The 13968-nt window shown below is 38.2% G+C and overlaps 1 protein-coding gene across 3 annotated transcripts in view; it reads right to left on the bottom strand.

Moving 5' to 3' along the window:
* Positions 1–13968, bottom strand: part of PDZD2 (PDZ domain containing 2) — a 348056-nt gene that overhangs the window by 265912 nt on the left and 68176 nt on the right. Inside the window, exon 1 of one of the 3 annotated variants that reach the window (XM_031945889.1) lies at positions 4565–5583. The exons of the other annotated variants lie outside the window; for them this stretch is intronic. The gene's annotated coding sequence lies outside the window, so the exon portion shown is untranslated. Of the gene's footprint in view, positions 1–4564; positions 5584–13968 lie in introns of those variants that run through there. 3 annotated transcript variants of the gene reach the window in all.

The raw sequence follows: 13968 nt of genomic DNA, 5'->3' as shown, positions 1-13968 counted from the left end.
ATTGAGTTTGTTTTTGAAATGTGTGTGTGTGTGTGTATATATATATATATATATATAAATATAAATCTGAAGGTACGTATTAAGTTTACTTAAATAAGGTGTGCATATATATAACATATAAGCAGATATATATGTATATGTGTGTATATATGCACACATATACATATATATATGTTATGTATGAGGGTATATGCATATTGAAAAATCTAATTTTCCTTATCTCAATTTATGGTTTCCTTTTCTAAGAAATGTATTGTTTGCTGTGAAAGCATCCTTTAGAAATGAGCATTTAGGTCTTAGTTTCCTTATCTATAAAACAAGGATTGTCAAGAGATCTGTGACACACACAAAAATTAAGAACCCATGTCCTAGCAGCTGAGCAGACCTGGAAAGGTTGCACTTCTGTGACCTGAGAGCTGAGTTGTGAAGGAAGCCAGGGATTCTAACAGACGGAGGTAAGGAGATTTGTATCAAGTATCAGACAAAAGCCCAACTGAGAATCAGAAAGTCAATACAAAGTCAAGAGTATGTGAAATGAACAGTTAGAAACCAGCAGACAGACAAGATGAAAGTAGGTATAAAGCAAACAGAAAGTGATCAAAGGTCTAGTAGGCAAACAGTTAGGAAGTTAAAAGAGCTAAAGGGTAGGTAGGGAAGGGAAGAATTGTAAGATACTAACACTGATGGAGTGTGTGTGGGCCTGTGAGTAGATACAACCACTCAAGAAAGCAATATGAAATTATATACTAAATGTTACCAAATAATGCACGCCTTTTGACCATTTCTAGGCCTATTCCTAAAAGAGAGCAATGAAAAAGAAAAAGGTCCTTTATGTATAAAAATATTTATAGGAGGTCTTATTGTTGTAGCAAAAAAAAAAAAAAAAAAAAAAAAACCAAAAAAAAAACAAAAAAACACAACTGGAAGTTGTCCAACAATTGAGGAATAACCGAATAGGTTATGGAATACAAATGTGGAGTACTATTGTACTGTGAGAAATAAGAAAATGTAGGATTTCATAAACACATAAAAGACTCGTATGAATTGTTGCAGAGTAAAGTGAGCACAAAAAAAGATTATGCAATAATACTATTGGCAAAACAATTTTGAGCATTTTTCAAACCTGATAAAGAACAAAATGAGTAAAACTAAGAAAATTATGTATATGACACTATAAAAATGTGCAGCTTTGAAAGCTATAAGAATTGTGATTAATACAATGACCATTCATAATTCCAGATGATTGATGATGAAATATGATGGATTTAAGGCTAATGATGCTGTACACACACACACACACACACACACACACACATGTTGTTGTTGATGAGTCAGTTGAGTCATGCCTGACACTCTGTGTCCCCATTTGGAGTTTTCTTGGCAAAGCTACTGCAGTGATTTGCTATTTCCTTCTCCAGCTCATTTTATAAATGAAGAACTGTGGTAAAAATGGTTGAGTGATTTGCCTGGGAAAATAAAGCTATTAATTTTCTGAAGTCAAATTTGAACTCAAATCCTCCTGATTCCAAACCAGAGCTCTATCCACTAGCCACCCAGCTGCTATAACACACACGGGCATGTATATAGCCACTGAGGGAATGTTTTGCTTTACAATGCATATATATTGCAAAAAAAAATTTTTTTTCAATGAGGTGGGAAGGGAGAGACCATAGATTTCTGTTAATTTTTTCTTTTTTAATATTGAGTGGGGGGGGGGGGCTACAGATCTCTCTACTAATAATTTTAATTAACTGTTTTACTTTATTAAAGAGACCTCTCAAAAAGTGGGAGCAATTTGTAAATATCTGTAACAAAGCACATCAATAAAATTTAAAGAAAGAAGGGAAGAGAAAGAGATGGGAAAGAGAAGAAAAGGGAGAAAGGGAGAAAGCACCAGTAATAAGGAAATCTCAATAACTAACATTCCTTCTACCCCATCTAGATATATATATATATATATATATATATATATATATATTAGTGGAGACTGAATTCAGTTCTTTAGTGTGACTTCAGCTTTCATGTAGCATCAAAGAGCTACAGATAAATGATTGTCCCTAGCTTAAACAAGGAGTTAGAGCACACACAATTTTCTGACCATATTAGCTTCTCGTCAGAATTGTAAAAAGTATAGGACCATTGGGCTTTTTTTGGAGAGGTAAGGGGAAGAAGAAGATCCCTCTCCCACATGGTGTGAACATAGCAGGGGAAACCTATTTCTTTCCTGTGGTAATTAACCTATCCAGGGCTGAGGAGCTGACAGAGTACCCCTACAGTGGGGAGGAATGACTTCTCCTAGACATGGGCTACTGTTTTCTGACACCTCATTGGAAGTCTATTTTCTCCTAATACCCTGCTGATACAACTGCACATTTGTTGGTAAAGCACCTGACCTGGAGTGGTAGGATAAGAGGGATGCCCAAAGTGTATAGGAGATGATTCCAGGGTTGGGGTGCTTCTCACAAGCTGGATTTGTCCCAACTGTCAGAACTCCCGATTATGCTCTTTAAACCTTTAGATAAGTGTAAAAAGAGATAAGAATGTATGTCCTCTACTGTATCCTTTTTGGAAGCAGATACATTATCATTGAAGAGAGCAGGCATATAACACTGACAGGCTAATCAGAGTTAGATTTCTGGAGAAATTCTTGAAAGTCTTATTAAAAGAAGAGCATTTAGAAAGGTAAGTATTGATCATTAAAACCAGTGTGGATTTAGAAGAGGTCATGCCTAATTAATCTCATTTTTAGATGATTACGAGTAGATCAGGGGGATAGTGAACACAAAATATAGTTGGATTTCTGCATCTGACAAAGTCTCTAATGGCATTCTTCCAGACAAAGTGGCCATTTGTGGTCTAGATGTAAGTATAACTATGTGAATTTGGAACTGACTGAATGACTGTACCAAATGGTCATTAATTGTTCAAGGTCAATTTGGAAAGATATCTCTTGTGAGGTGACTCTAGGATCTGTCTGTCTTGCTTTGTACAATTCAAAATTTATCCATTACTTGTGTCTGTCATATATATATCTACATAGTGTGTGTGTGTGTGTATACATTCTATTTTTGTATCTCTAGCAGTTAGTACAGTGCCTAGCACATAGTAGGTACTTAATAAATGCTCAATAAATGTTTTTTTTCATCATAAATAAATTAAAATTTAGCCTTGCATCTAGCAACAAGCAAGATTAGATCTCAGAACATAAAGGAAATCAGAAAATACTCCTAAAATAATCTAATAAACTTCACAACCTAAATCCCCCAAATTTGTATACTTTCTTTTTTCTGTTTGAATTTCCTTATCTTCTGTGCTTTTCTCTTTGTAGCTCATTTTTCCTTGAATTTACACTATTTTGAGAACTATAATTTCATCTTTCTCAAAGCTTTTTCGAGGTGCATGTTCCCATCCTCAAACATCTTAAGAGAAAGTTGGAGGGCAAATTTTGACTATGTTCGACTACTAGTAAACTCAGAGTAATACTATGAACTTGAACTTGAACAACTTTAAAGATATTCTAATCTAACATTTTAAATTAACAGATGAGGAAATTGAGGCCCCGGGAATTTAAGTGATTTGACCAAGGTGACAAAACCCAGATTCAAATAAAACACAGGGCCTCCTCATGTCATGCTTTCCTAAGTGTCATTATTATTGGCAAATTTAGAGAGGCTATATGTTGCCCCTCTGATTTCACCATAGAAGCTTGAACAAAGTCATGAATGAATTTCCATGGACATCATTCATCATCTACATGGGAGAATACTTTCATCCAAGGTAGCTCTCAACATGAAATTTCATTCTTCCCTTTTCTATTTCATTTATTAGAAAAGTTGCTAAGTTTTTGCGGAGGGAGAAGGGGGAGAAAGGGTACATGGGCAGTAGGATCTTGCATCCGTCTTTTAAGAGCACCACATCTTTCATATCTTAGATTTGTGAATGCTACAAGCAAACAGTGATTTCGTGGTGGGGATACCGACTAAATGAACCGTTTAGTGGTTTTGGATCGAGATCTGTCCACGAAGGAAATGGTATCGTCGTTTGGATTGTAAACAAATTTCCTGCCCAAAACCTAATCCAGATTTGTCTATTTCAGATATCTCAATCTACTTCCCTCCCCCTGCAGTAAGGCAGGTAAAGTGAAAGGGAGGTCCCAGCTCCCGAAAGCATCCGAGGGAAGGTTGGTAACAGATTTACCGGGACCACCCCACGGTCCACCTTGCTATTACCCTCCCTCCACTTAGAGGCACACAACAGCTCTGAATCCACTACATTGCAACAGAGGAACCAACGCAACCATCCTCGGAAACACATTCCCTAAACTAAGTCAGAATTAAATAAAGCCAGAATAAACTTTATCCGCTTAAGAATAAGGAAAGCAGTCGTTCTGAATTTCCCTGATGCTTCAGAGACAGAGGCGGAATTCCACTCTCCCCCACCCCCAAACTCCTCCTTTACGGATTTAGTCACAGTCACTCTAAACCCACCTCCCAGAGGCTTCGCCAACATAAAGGACTCTGTTCGTAACTGGGAGGGTCTGGCATATTCCTAAATAGATTCCTACCTCCGGCTTTATGCCGCTTTCGGGCTTCCCCCGGTACACCGAGGGATCCTCCACCTTCCTGGGAATTTCTACCGGCAGCAGCTGGCCTCTCGGGTAATCCGCCGCAGGGCGGTTCGGCGATCCTGGGCGTCTGTTAATTAGTTTAATCACCTGCTGGCATCCTGGCTGCACTGGGGGAGAGGCAGTCCCTGCGGCCTGGGCTGGCTGGCTGGCTCTCTCTCCTGCTGCCCTGGTGACAGTCCCCCGGAGCCTAGGCGCCTCCCGACAGCCCTGCTGAAGCTTGGCTCTTGGCTGCGGGGAGTTCTCAGAACCCAGCGCCCGGGAAGAACCCCCACTCCCTCCTTCTCCGGTCTTCCCTTGCTTCTCCACAGCCCCAAGTTGAGGCTATGCAAAGACTGCGGTGTAATGCTAACGCGCCTCTTACACCCGCCCCGCTCCCCTGTCAAATTCTACATGGCTCCAGATGCCCCGCGCCCTAGCAAGCGCAGGGGAGAATCTCGGGGAGTTTTAGGTTTCGGATTCAGACACCTTTGTTTACATCAGCAGCTGGAGGCCGGAGCTGGGGGGCTGGAAACTGAAGGAGACATCCCCCCCAACCCCGGTCCAGAGGCGAGGGTATCCCTCACGTGGTCCAACCAGCCCCCACAAGCCCCACCTCCCTCTATCAATTTGTTTCAGAATCATTCGGTTGCACAATCACCCCGGGCACGGTTTTGCTCAAAAGAAACAATTGCACGCGGGACAGAAAGCCCGGAAGTTTTCCAGAAATCTCAACAACCCGATTTTCGTACTGGGGTAACCAAGCATACCGCCAGTGAGTTACAGTCTGCTGTGACTGCACAGCTTAAATATCTCCTTTCTACCTTCTTGCAACATACCCTTCCCTCCCCTTCAGCTAAGTTCAATCAACAAGTTCCCCCCCGGGAGAGCAGAATGGGCTTCTGCCATGCAGTCATCTCTCCAGCTGTGGAATGAGGAGGAAGCTGGACCCAGGCGGCCCCAATTGTTTAGATCACACCCATTGAGGGCTTCCTGTCTTAAATTAATGGCAATACAAACAAGACAGGAAAACAGTGTTTGTTTGTTTTTCATAAAGGGGGCGGGGTGCACATTTTATTTCATAAAATTATTTATCCCATTTCAAACCTAATTGCCTTTTTTTTCCTTTACTTGCAACTTTTTAATTTTGCTGAAAAGCAGAAATGCTGCACCGAGAAACCTCAAATAGCTTCAAGATATTATGCTCAAAACGCATTTTTGCCTAATTTTTGGAAACAGCTTACCTGGGGTCCCCAAGAGATTGTGACTGTGTTAGACTCCTCTTCCTTGGGAAAACCTAGGTTCAGATATCCACAGAAAAATGTAGGTCAGTACTCAAAAAGGCCTTCCAGATCCCCCGGGGTTCTATGCACACTTTTGCACATTCCCTTTGGGGTACTATCCTAGGCCTAACCAACTTCCCAAGCAATTGGGCACATAAAGGCCTAAAGTTGGAAAGGATTAGAAAGATCTAGTCCAATACACTCATTTTACTTTTCAGAAAGTTGAGGCCCAGAGAGATAACAATGATTTGATCACCAAAGTAGTAAATTAAAGAGTTAGGATTTTAATCCAGGTCTTCTGGCTTTGGCATCCTGAAGTCTCAAAAGACAAATGAGTCTTACAACAATAAGCAGACCTGGAAGGATTCAAAACATTTATGAAGAACAGAAGCAAAAGGTTTCAGTTCCCAATGTCATTGCCAGACAAAGGAAAGAAGGTAACTACGTAAGGGGAGAGGCCTTCTCTCTGGGCAAGGATAGAAGGGTCTGCCCCTTTTGAGAACTGTCCCACAAATTTAAGGATGAGTAATCGGCATCATCACCTGTCCTGGAATTAACTTGACTGTAGCACTCACAGTACTATAGTGAGCCTGGCACTTAATAAGCATTATATAAAATGTTTATTTCTCTCCCCTTCCTCTCCATCTCAACTCCCAAACCTGCACTACAGGCCTTGAGCCTGTGGAAGAGTGGCAAGCACTCTTGGTGATAGTTGTGAAGAGAAACCAAAAATGAAACTTTAAAAAAGGCAATCAAAACCTTCTAAGAGAAGGCTCTGGCGCACCACTGGCCTTTTACTTAATATGCCATAAACCAAGCTGAGCAGAGATCTTAATGATAAAATTGTATATTACCATAAGGCTTGAAAGTTCACAAAGCACTCTGCACAATTATCTCATTTGATCTTACCAACAGGTCTTAAAGTAGGAGCTATCATTATTCCCATTTTTATGAATGAAAAAACAACCTCAGAGAACTGAACTCGCTTGCTGGTTGTTACACGGCAAGTGAGTACCTCAGGCAAGATTTCAATTCAAGCTTCCCTACTCTTGAGTCCAGCATTATCTCCCACTCGACTTTTCTGGTCCAAACTTAGAATAAGAAAACAATTCTTTTTAACAATATGCTTATACATCTCAGTTCAAAGCAAGCTTCTTAGCAGAATCACAAATCACATCCCTGCCATAAGTTGACAGATTTTAAAGGGAAAATTCAAGGGCTTTATGCAAGAGGTGGATTTCAGAAAAGAGAACAAAAATCAAATGTTTGTAAAGTGAGTGCTTTTCCTGCTAGCTTCCATTATGACCTGGTTTCTGATTTCTCTTTCCTGTTGTCTCTCCTAATATTTTGACTGATAAGTGCCCTCCCTTCTTCCTTCCCTCTCCCTCCTTCTCATTCTTTCTTCCTCTCCCTCTCTCCTCCCCTTTTCCCTCTTTCTCCCCCTCTCTCTCTCCCTCTTTGTTTCTGTCTCTTCCCCGCTCTTCCCCTCCTCCCCCCGTCATAGTCCTCCTTCTCCTCCCTTCTTTTCTCTCTCCTTCCTCTTCCTCTTTCTCCCTCTCCTTCCCTTCCTCCTTCTCCCTCTTCCTCACTCCCTTCCTTCTCTCCTCCCCCTCTTTCTCTTTCTTCATAGCTCAGACTGTCTTGATCTTATGTGCACTAAATTTTGAAGTGAATCTTCATAGCCTACAAGTATCTGTGGCTGTATCCCAATTCCTGGTCCTCAGGTCAGATCTTTTGACATTGAGTTTTCTTCTTGAAAGCCTGGTAACATCAATTAATCAATTAATAAACATTTAAAAAACACTTTCTATGCAATAATATTCCATTACATTCATAAACCACAATATTTATTCTTCTTTGTACAGTGAAGTGTTTTTGTTGATAATTAAGTCTACAATAGAAAAGAAAAAATTAAGCACCATCACGATTCAGCCACTATGCTAAGTAGTAGAAATGAAAGAAAAAGTTTACATTCTATCTGGGACATAAATGTATATAAATATATACATCCAATTTGGAGAGAGCAGAATCACAGGCAGTTGGGAACTATCAGGAAAGGATTCATATAACAAGTGGTACATCACTGAACTGATTCAATCATTTTGGAGAATAATTTGGAATGCCAAAGAGCTATACAACTGTGAATAATTTTTGACCCAGCAATACCACCACTAGGTCTGTAACCCAAAGAGATGGGGGAAAAAGAAAAAGGATTGATGTGTTCAAAAACATTTATAGCAACTCTTTTTGTGGTGGCAAAGAAGTAAAATACAAGGGGATGTTCATCAATTGGGAAATGGCTGAATGTGGCTTATAACTATGATGGAGTATAGCTGCAATAAGAAATGATGAAGGGGGGTGGTTTCAGAAAAACATGGCAAGACCCATTTGAACTGATGCAAAATGAAGGGAGAAGAACTGGGAGAGCATTGTAGACAGTAAGAATAATGCAGTGATGATGATCAACTGTGAAAGACTTGGCTACTCTGATCAATACAATAATCCAAGACAATTCTATAAAAACTGATGATGAAAAAGTACTAACTCCAGAAAGAGAGCTGATGGACTCTAAGTGCAAAGTGAAACATAATTTTCTCACTTTCTTAATTTTTCTTGCTATTTTGGGAAATATGGCTAATATAAAAATGTATTTTGCATAATTGATATCGTATTACTTGATTTCTCTGTAGGTAGGGGAGAGCATGTGAGGGAGGGAGAGAACTTGAAACTTAAAATTTAAAAAGAATGTTAAAAATAAATAATAGCTTTGGGTTTTTAAGGAAAGAAAGGGGGTACATCTATTGCCTATATTTTGATTTCAACAAAACCAACAAAATCCATGTGACATTCTCATTAACAAGTTAAAGAGATATGATCTGGACAATATTTTCATCAGAAGGGACTGAGTTCACAACAAACTACAGAAGTAATTAGTAGTTCAATCAAAGAAATGAATATTCTTAAAATGCTGTCTAGCAGGGATTAATCTTAAACCTAAGTATATTTAACATATTGTATCAATAATTTGGGTAATGCAATTGAAATTATTGTTACTCTCATTGAGAATCTATAAACACCAGCAATGAGAGTGAATTGTTAAAAGAAAAGAATGGAATCAAAATGTTTTCAACCAGCCAAAGAAATGATTTCACAGCAACAGGATGAGTTCAATGGGAGGGACTGCAGCTGCAATTGCATACTTTGGAATGACAAGTAAACTACACAGACATAAGACAGATCTCGTGAGACCTACAACAGAAAAAGACCTGGGGATCATAGTAGACCATGAATTAACTATGGATCAGGCAAGCTATGCTGATAATAAAAAAGCCAACATGTTGCTGGGGTGAATTAGCATTAGAAGGAAGATGACATGAAAAGGAAGTCATCCCCCCAACTGTATGGAACTTGGCAGTAATCAGACGCTTATTAAAATGTTATGTCCAGTTTAAGGCCCTATATCTTAAAGGGATGTAGAGACTCTGGAAAGGCTCCAAGGAAGAACAAAAATGATTAAAGAGAAAGAAAATAGAACCTATAAGAAAAGGTTAAAGGATTGGAGGTTGTTTAGTCTAGAGAAAAAGTGGCTTTAAGCAACTTAACAGTGTTCAAGTGCTTGAAAGGTTATTATAAGGAGGACACTGAACAGATGTCTTTATCTCCATAGTGTATAGAATAGGAAATAGATAAAAAATGCAGTAGGAGATATTTCGATCAGATATAAGGAACAACTTCCTTATAAGGTTATGAGAGTTATTTAAGATTCACAGTCTTAGTAAGTACCACTGTGGTATCTCTGCCATAGAATTCCACCATCTCTGTAAATATTGTCTATATTTCTTTAGGGGGTTAGACCTGAGAAGTCCTTGAATTCTATTCTATTATTCAGTCCAAATAAGATAAATCATGTAAAGTAAATTTACAAATCTTAAAACTCTATTTAAATGATATGTTATTCTGCTCAATGATTCCAGACTTAGAATCAAAACTTCTGCAATGATTGTTCAAGTTTTATTGACTTTGGTATGTTCATTATAAAAAAGTACTTACTATATATCTCATTAGATTCCTTATTCTTATTTAATTTGGGTAATCCATGATTATGAATATTCAAATCAAACATCCTTGAATAGTAGAGAATATTTAATTTATTGTACATATCATCCTATGTACACTCACCAAGTACCTAATACATTGGTTTGTGTGTGATGCACATAGCATTAGTATTTCAAAAGTGCCACATGGCAGCTACTGTGTTGCCATAGTGGATACAAAGAGAAAAAACAATCCCTGCCCTCAAGGAGCTTACATTCTATCAGGGAAAATAATATATAAGCAAATGCAAAACATATGTCAAGTAAGTACAAAGAAATTGCAGTATTAGATGAAATTAAAATTTTTAAAATACTTTAAAGTATCATAGAATCATATAATTTTGAATCATAACAGAGTTTTCTCTAGTTATCCAGATTAAGCCCCTCATTTGAAAGATGAGGTTAAATGACCTGCCTGGGTAACCCAGGCACTAAGTTACAGCAGCAGAACTGAAACTCAAGTCTTTTGCCTCCAAAGGCTACTAGAGCTTTTTCTACTCTACTGCACTATATTTGAGCATTCTGAAAGAAAAAACTATAAAAAGCAAACCATTAAGCATGAAAATGTCACAAACCCCAGGAGGGATATCTTCCAACATGCCTTTACCAGGAGTGGGTGGGAAGGGAATTCACCTTCTATCTCACAACTTTATATCTTATACTGGTGATCTCATATTCCTGCAATGTAATCACTCCTGCCTGGCATAGATCTTTCCCCATTCCCCAAACTTACACTTCTCAGAAGCCTTAGTTTCCCTCAAAGATCATCTCAAATGACATGCTTTTCCTAATTCCCAGAATCATTGTTTTTTGCCCTCCTCCAAGATGGCTTTTTGGAAATGTGTAGTTTTAAAAATAATAATAATAATAATAATATTTTATTTTGTGTAAAAACAACTTTTAATGTTATTTAAATTTTTTTTTGGTTTTTTGGTAAATATTTGCAAATGTTGTATATCCTTCAGTAATGGAGATAGCACCCTCCTCCAAGATGGTTTTTTCTTTTGGTTTTCATATCCCTACATATGTACGATAGGTGACTAACAAATGCTTGTTAATTAAACAAGTTGGATTTCAGTAGAACAAGGTACAGTGAAGCACTGGAATAGGGAGGAATTTATAACACAAAACAAAAGTTGGACAATCAGGCTGAATGTCTATACTAAGATCTTTTTTTTTTTTTAAAGTTTGTGAGCAAATCTATGGGCACAATTGGGCACAAACCATAGTTACCTAAGAACCATGGGTTTATGGAAGTTCATAATTGGATGAGGCTCTAAGAAACTAAGCCCTTTCTCCAACCCTTTATTCACATGATTTGTCCAGAATCTCCTCTCTCCCTCCTTCAAGCAAATGGTTTCCAATCATTCATTTAAGTGTTAAAATCTATGGTCTTAATTCCATCTATCTCTTTTTGATTCTTATGATAAAGGCAAATCAATTATCAATGCCAGTTATCTTTAGATCATTGACAGGATTATTGTATTATATATATATATATATATATATATATATATCAATAACAGGATATTCAGAAGAAAGTAAAACAGACATTAAATGGGTTGCAATAAAATAATGAACCATACACAAAGAGAAAAATTTTTGGACCAAACAGCTGAAGAATAGATATCCTTTCACTGAAATCATTTACTTATTCTATAAACAGAGAGAGGTATAATTATACAAGTGTTTACTAACAGATCCAAACTTTATATAGCTATAAAAGGTTACATTTGGGGGATGGGGAGGAGGAGTAAGAAGAGAGCGGAAATTCCCAGGAAAAATTGACAGTCATATCCAAGACCAACATAGCTATCTATATAAATACAATAGACAGCAGTAGCACTTAGCTAAGCATAAAAAGCCTCAAGATTTAGATGCAGACCACAGATATTACCTCAAATGGTCCCTAAATTAAACAATGAAAACATTTTAACAATAAGTGGGTAACCTGTATGGAGAGAGTGATGACCACTGGCATTTGAGCCTAAATCAAACACCATACCCACTTAGCAACCTCTGTTCCTTTGAGGTTCTCTTTACCCAAATTATTGCCTATTTTAGATCCTGGTGGCCATTATATATCAACTTCGATGGCATTTGCTCTCCTATCTCAGTGAATTCAGTGAATGGTTCACAGTTTCTTGTGCTCTTTCTTTCCACCTCAGTTCCTGACTTTAACATACATGTTCATGTTCTCCAACACCCTCCAAGCACCTAAATGGTGGATAGAACACCAGGTCTGAAGTTGGGAAGACTCATCTCTCTGGGTTCAAATCTGGCATCAGACTCTTACTAGCTGGGTGACCTTGGCAAGTCACCTAACCCTGTTTGCTTCAGTTTCCTCAACTGTAAAGTGATCTGGAAAGAGAAATAGATAAGTATTCCAATATCTTTGCCAAGAAACCCCAAATGGGGTCATGAAGAATCAGACACAACAAAAGCAACTGAAATTTAACTTCCCATGGCTGAATAAATTTGGTATATGAATGTTATGGAATATTATTGTTCGGTAAGAAATGACCAGCAGGATGATTTCAGAAAGGCCTGGAGAGACTTACATGAACTGATGCTGAGTGAAATGAGCAGGACCAGGAGATCATTATATACTTCAACAATGATACTATATGATGATCAATTCTGATGGACCTGGCCATCTTCAGCAATGAGACGAACCAAATCAGTTCCAATGGAGCAGTAATGAACTGAACCAGCTATGCCCAGAAAAAGAACTCTGGGAGATGACTATGAACCACTACATAGAATTCCCAATCCATTTATTTTTGCCTGCCTGCATTTTGGATTTCCTTCACAGGCTAATTGTACAATATTTCAGAATCCAATTCTTTTTGTACAGCAAAATAACGGTTTGGATATGTATACTTATTTTATATTTAATTTATATTTTAATATATTTAACATGTATTGGTCATCCTGCCATCTAGGGGAGGGGCTGGGGGGAGGGAGGGGAAAAATTGGAATAAAAGGTTTGACAATTGTCGATGCTATAAAATTACCCATGCATATAACGTGTAAATAAAAAGCTATTAAAAATTTTTTTAAGAAATAAAAAAAAATTTAACTTCCCAGTTCTTCAATCTATTCAACTTGATTGACCTAGTTTTTCCCTCCACCTTAGCTATACCCAACAACAGTGATACCCTTGCTATATAGAAGAGTTCTACTTCTATGTTCATGAATGCCAAAATTCTGTTATCTTAAAATCTTTTATCATTCCAACTTTCTCTATGCCTAAACCCATTCCTCAACAAGACCTCCAATCCCTCTTCCTCCAGTACTAGTCAAAAACATTACCCTTGCTTTGGCAACACTCTTTGATCTCAATCTCTTTGTGAGAATCTCTACATTACCCTCTGCTCTTGAACCTCTTGTTCCCTTATCTTACTACCAATCTTATCTTTCCCTAATCCTGGATCACCTGGCCATCTTCCTCATTGCTACTGGTGTGCTAATGAATGGAGCTGGAGGAAATCATATAATTGTACTGGCTGGGTTCACTACAAGTATACGTCATCTAATCTCAGCCAGACTGTCACTATAATGAGGAACCCCTTCTGCTCCTTCCTAATCAATTCTCTATCCTTTTTAACACAGCAGTTGTTAGAAACCTCTTTTCTCAGACTTCTCATAGCATCCCTTTCTCCTCCCTCAACCTCCCATCTTCCCAACTGAGAACCTTGCTTCATACATTACTGAAAAAAGTGCGGCCATTCTCCAGAGCACCTTCTTCTCTTTATCTCATATCCCTCTGACATGATGAACAATTATCTTCTTTTACTCTAATCTTAGATGAGGTAATGGCCTTTAACCTAGCCAAGATCAGCCCATCTATGTGAATCCTTGATATCATTACCTCCTGTCTTTTCTAGCTTTCCCTCTCCCCCAATATAACCTTTCTTTCCCTCTCCTCCCTGTCTCCTTCTCCCTTCCTCACTCTCTCTCCCTTTCCTTCCCTCTCCCCCTCTCC

This window comes from Sarcophilus harrisii, chromosome 1 (assembly GCF_902635505.1).
Source record: "Sarcophilus harrisii chromosome 1, mSarHar1.11, whole genome shotgun sequence".
NCBI lineage: Eukaryota > Metazoa > Chordata > Mammalia > Dasyuromorphia > Dasyuridae > Sarcophilus > Sarcophilus harrisii.
The sequence above is the reverse complement of the archived record's forward strand: the minus strand, read 5'-3'. Positions and strand labels throughout refer to the sequence as shown.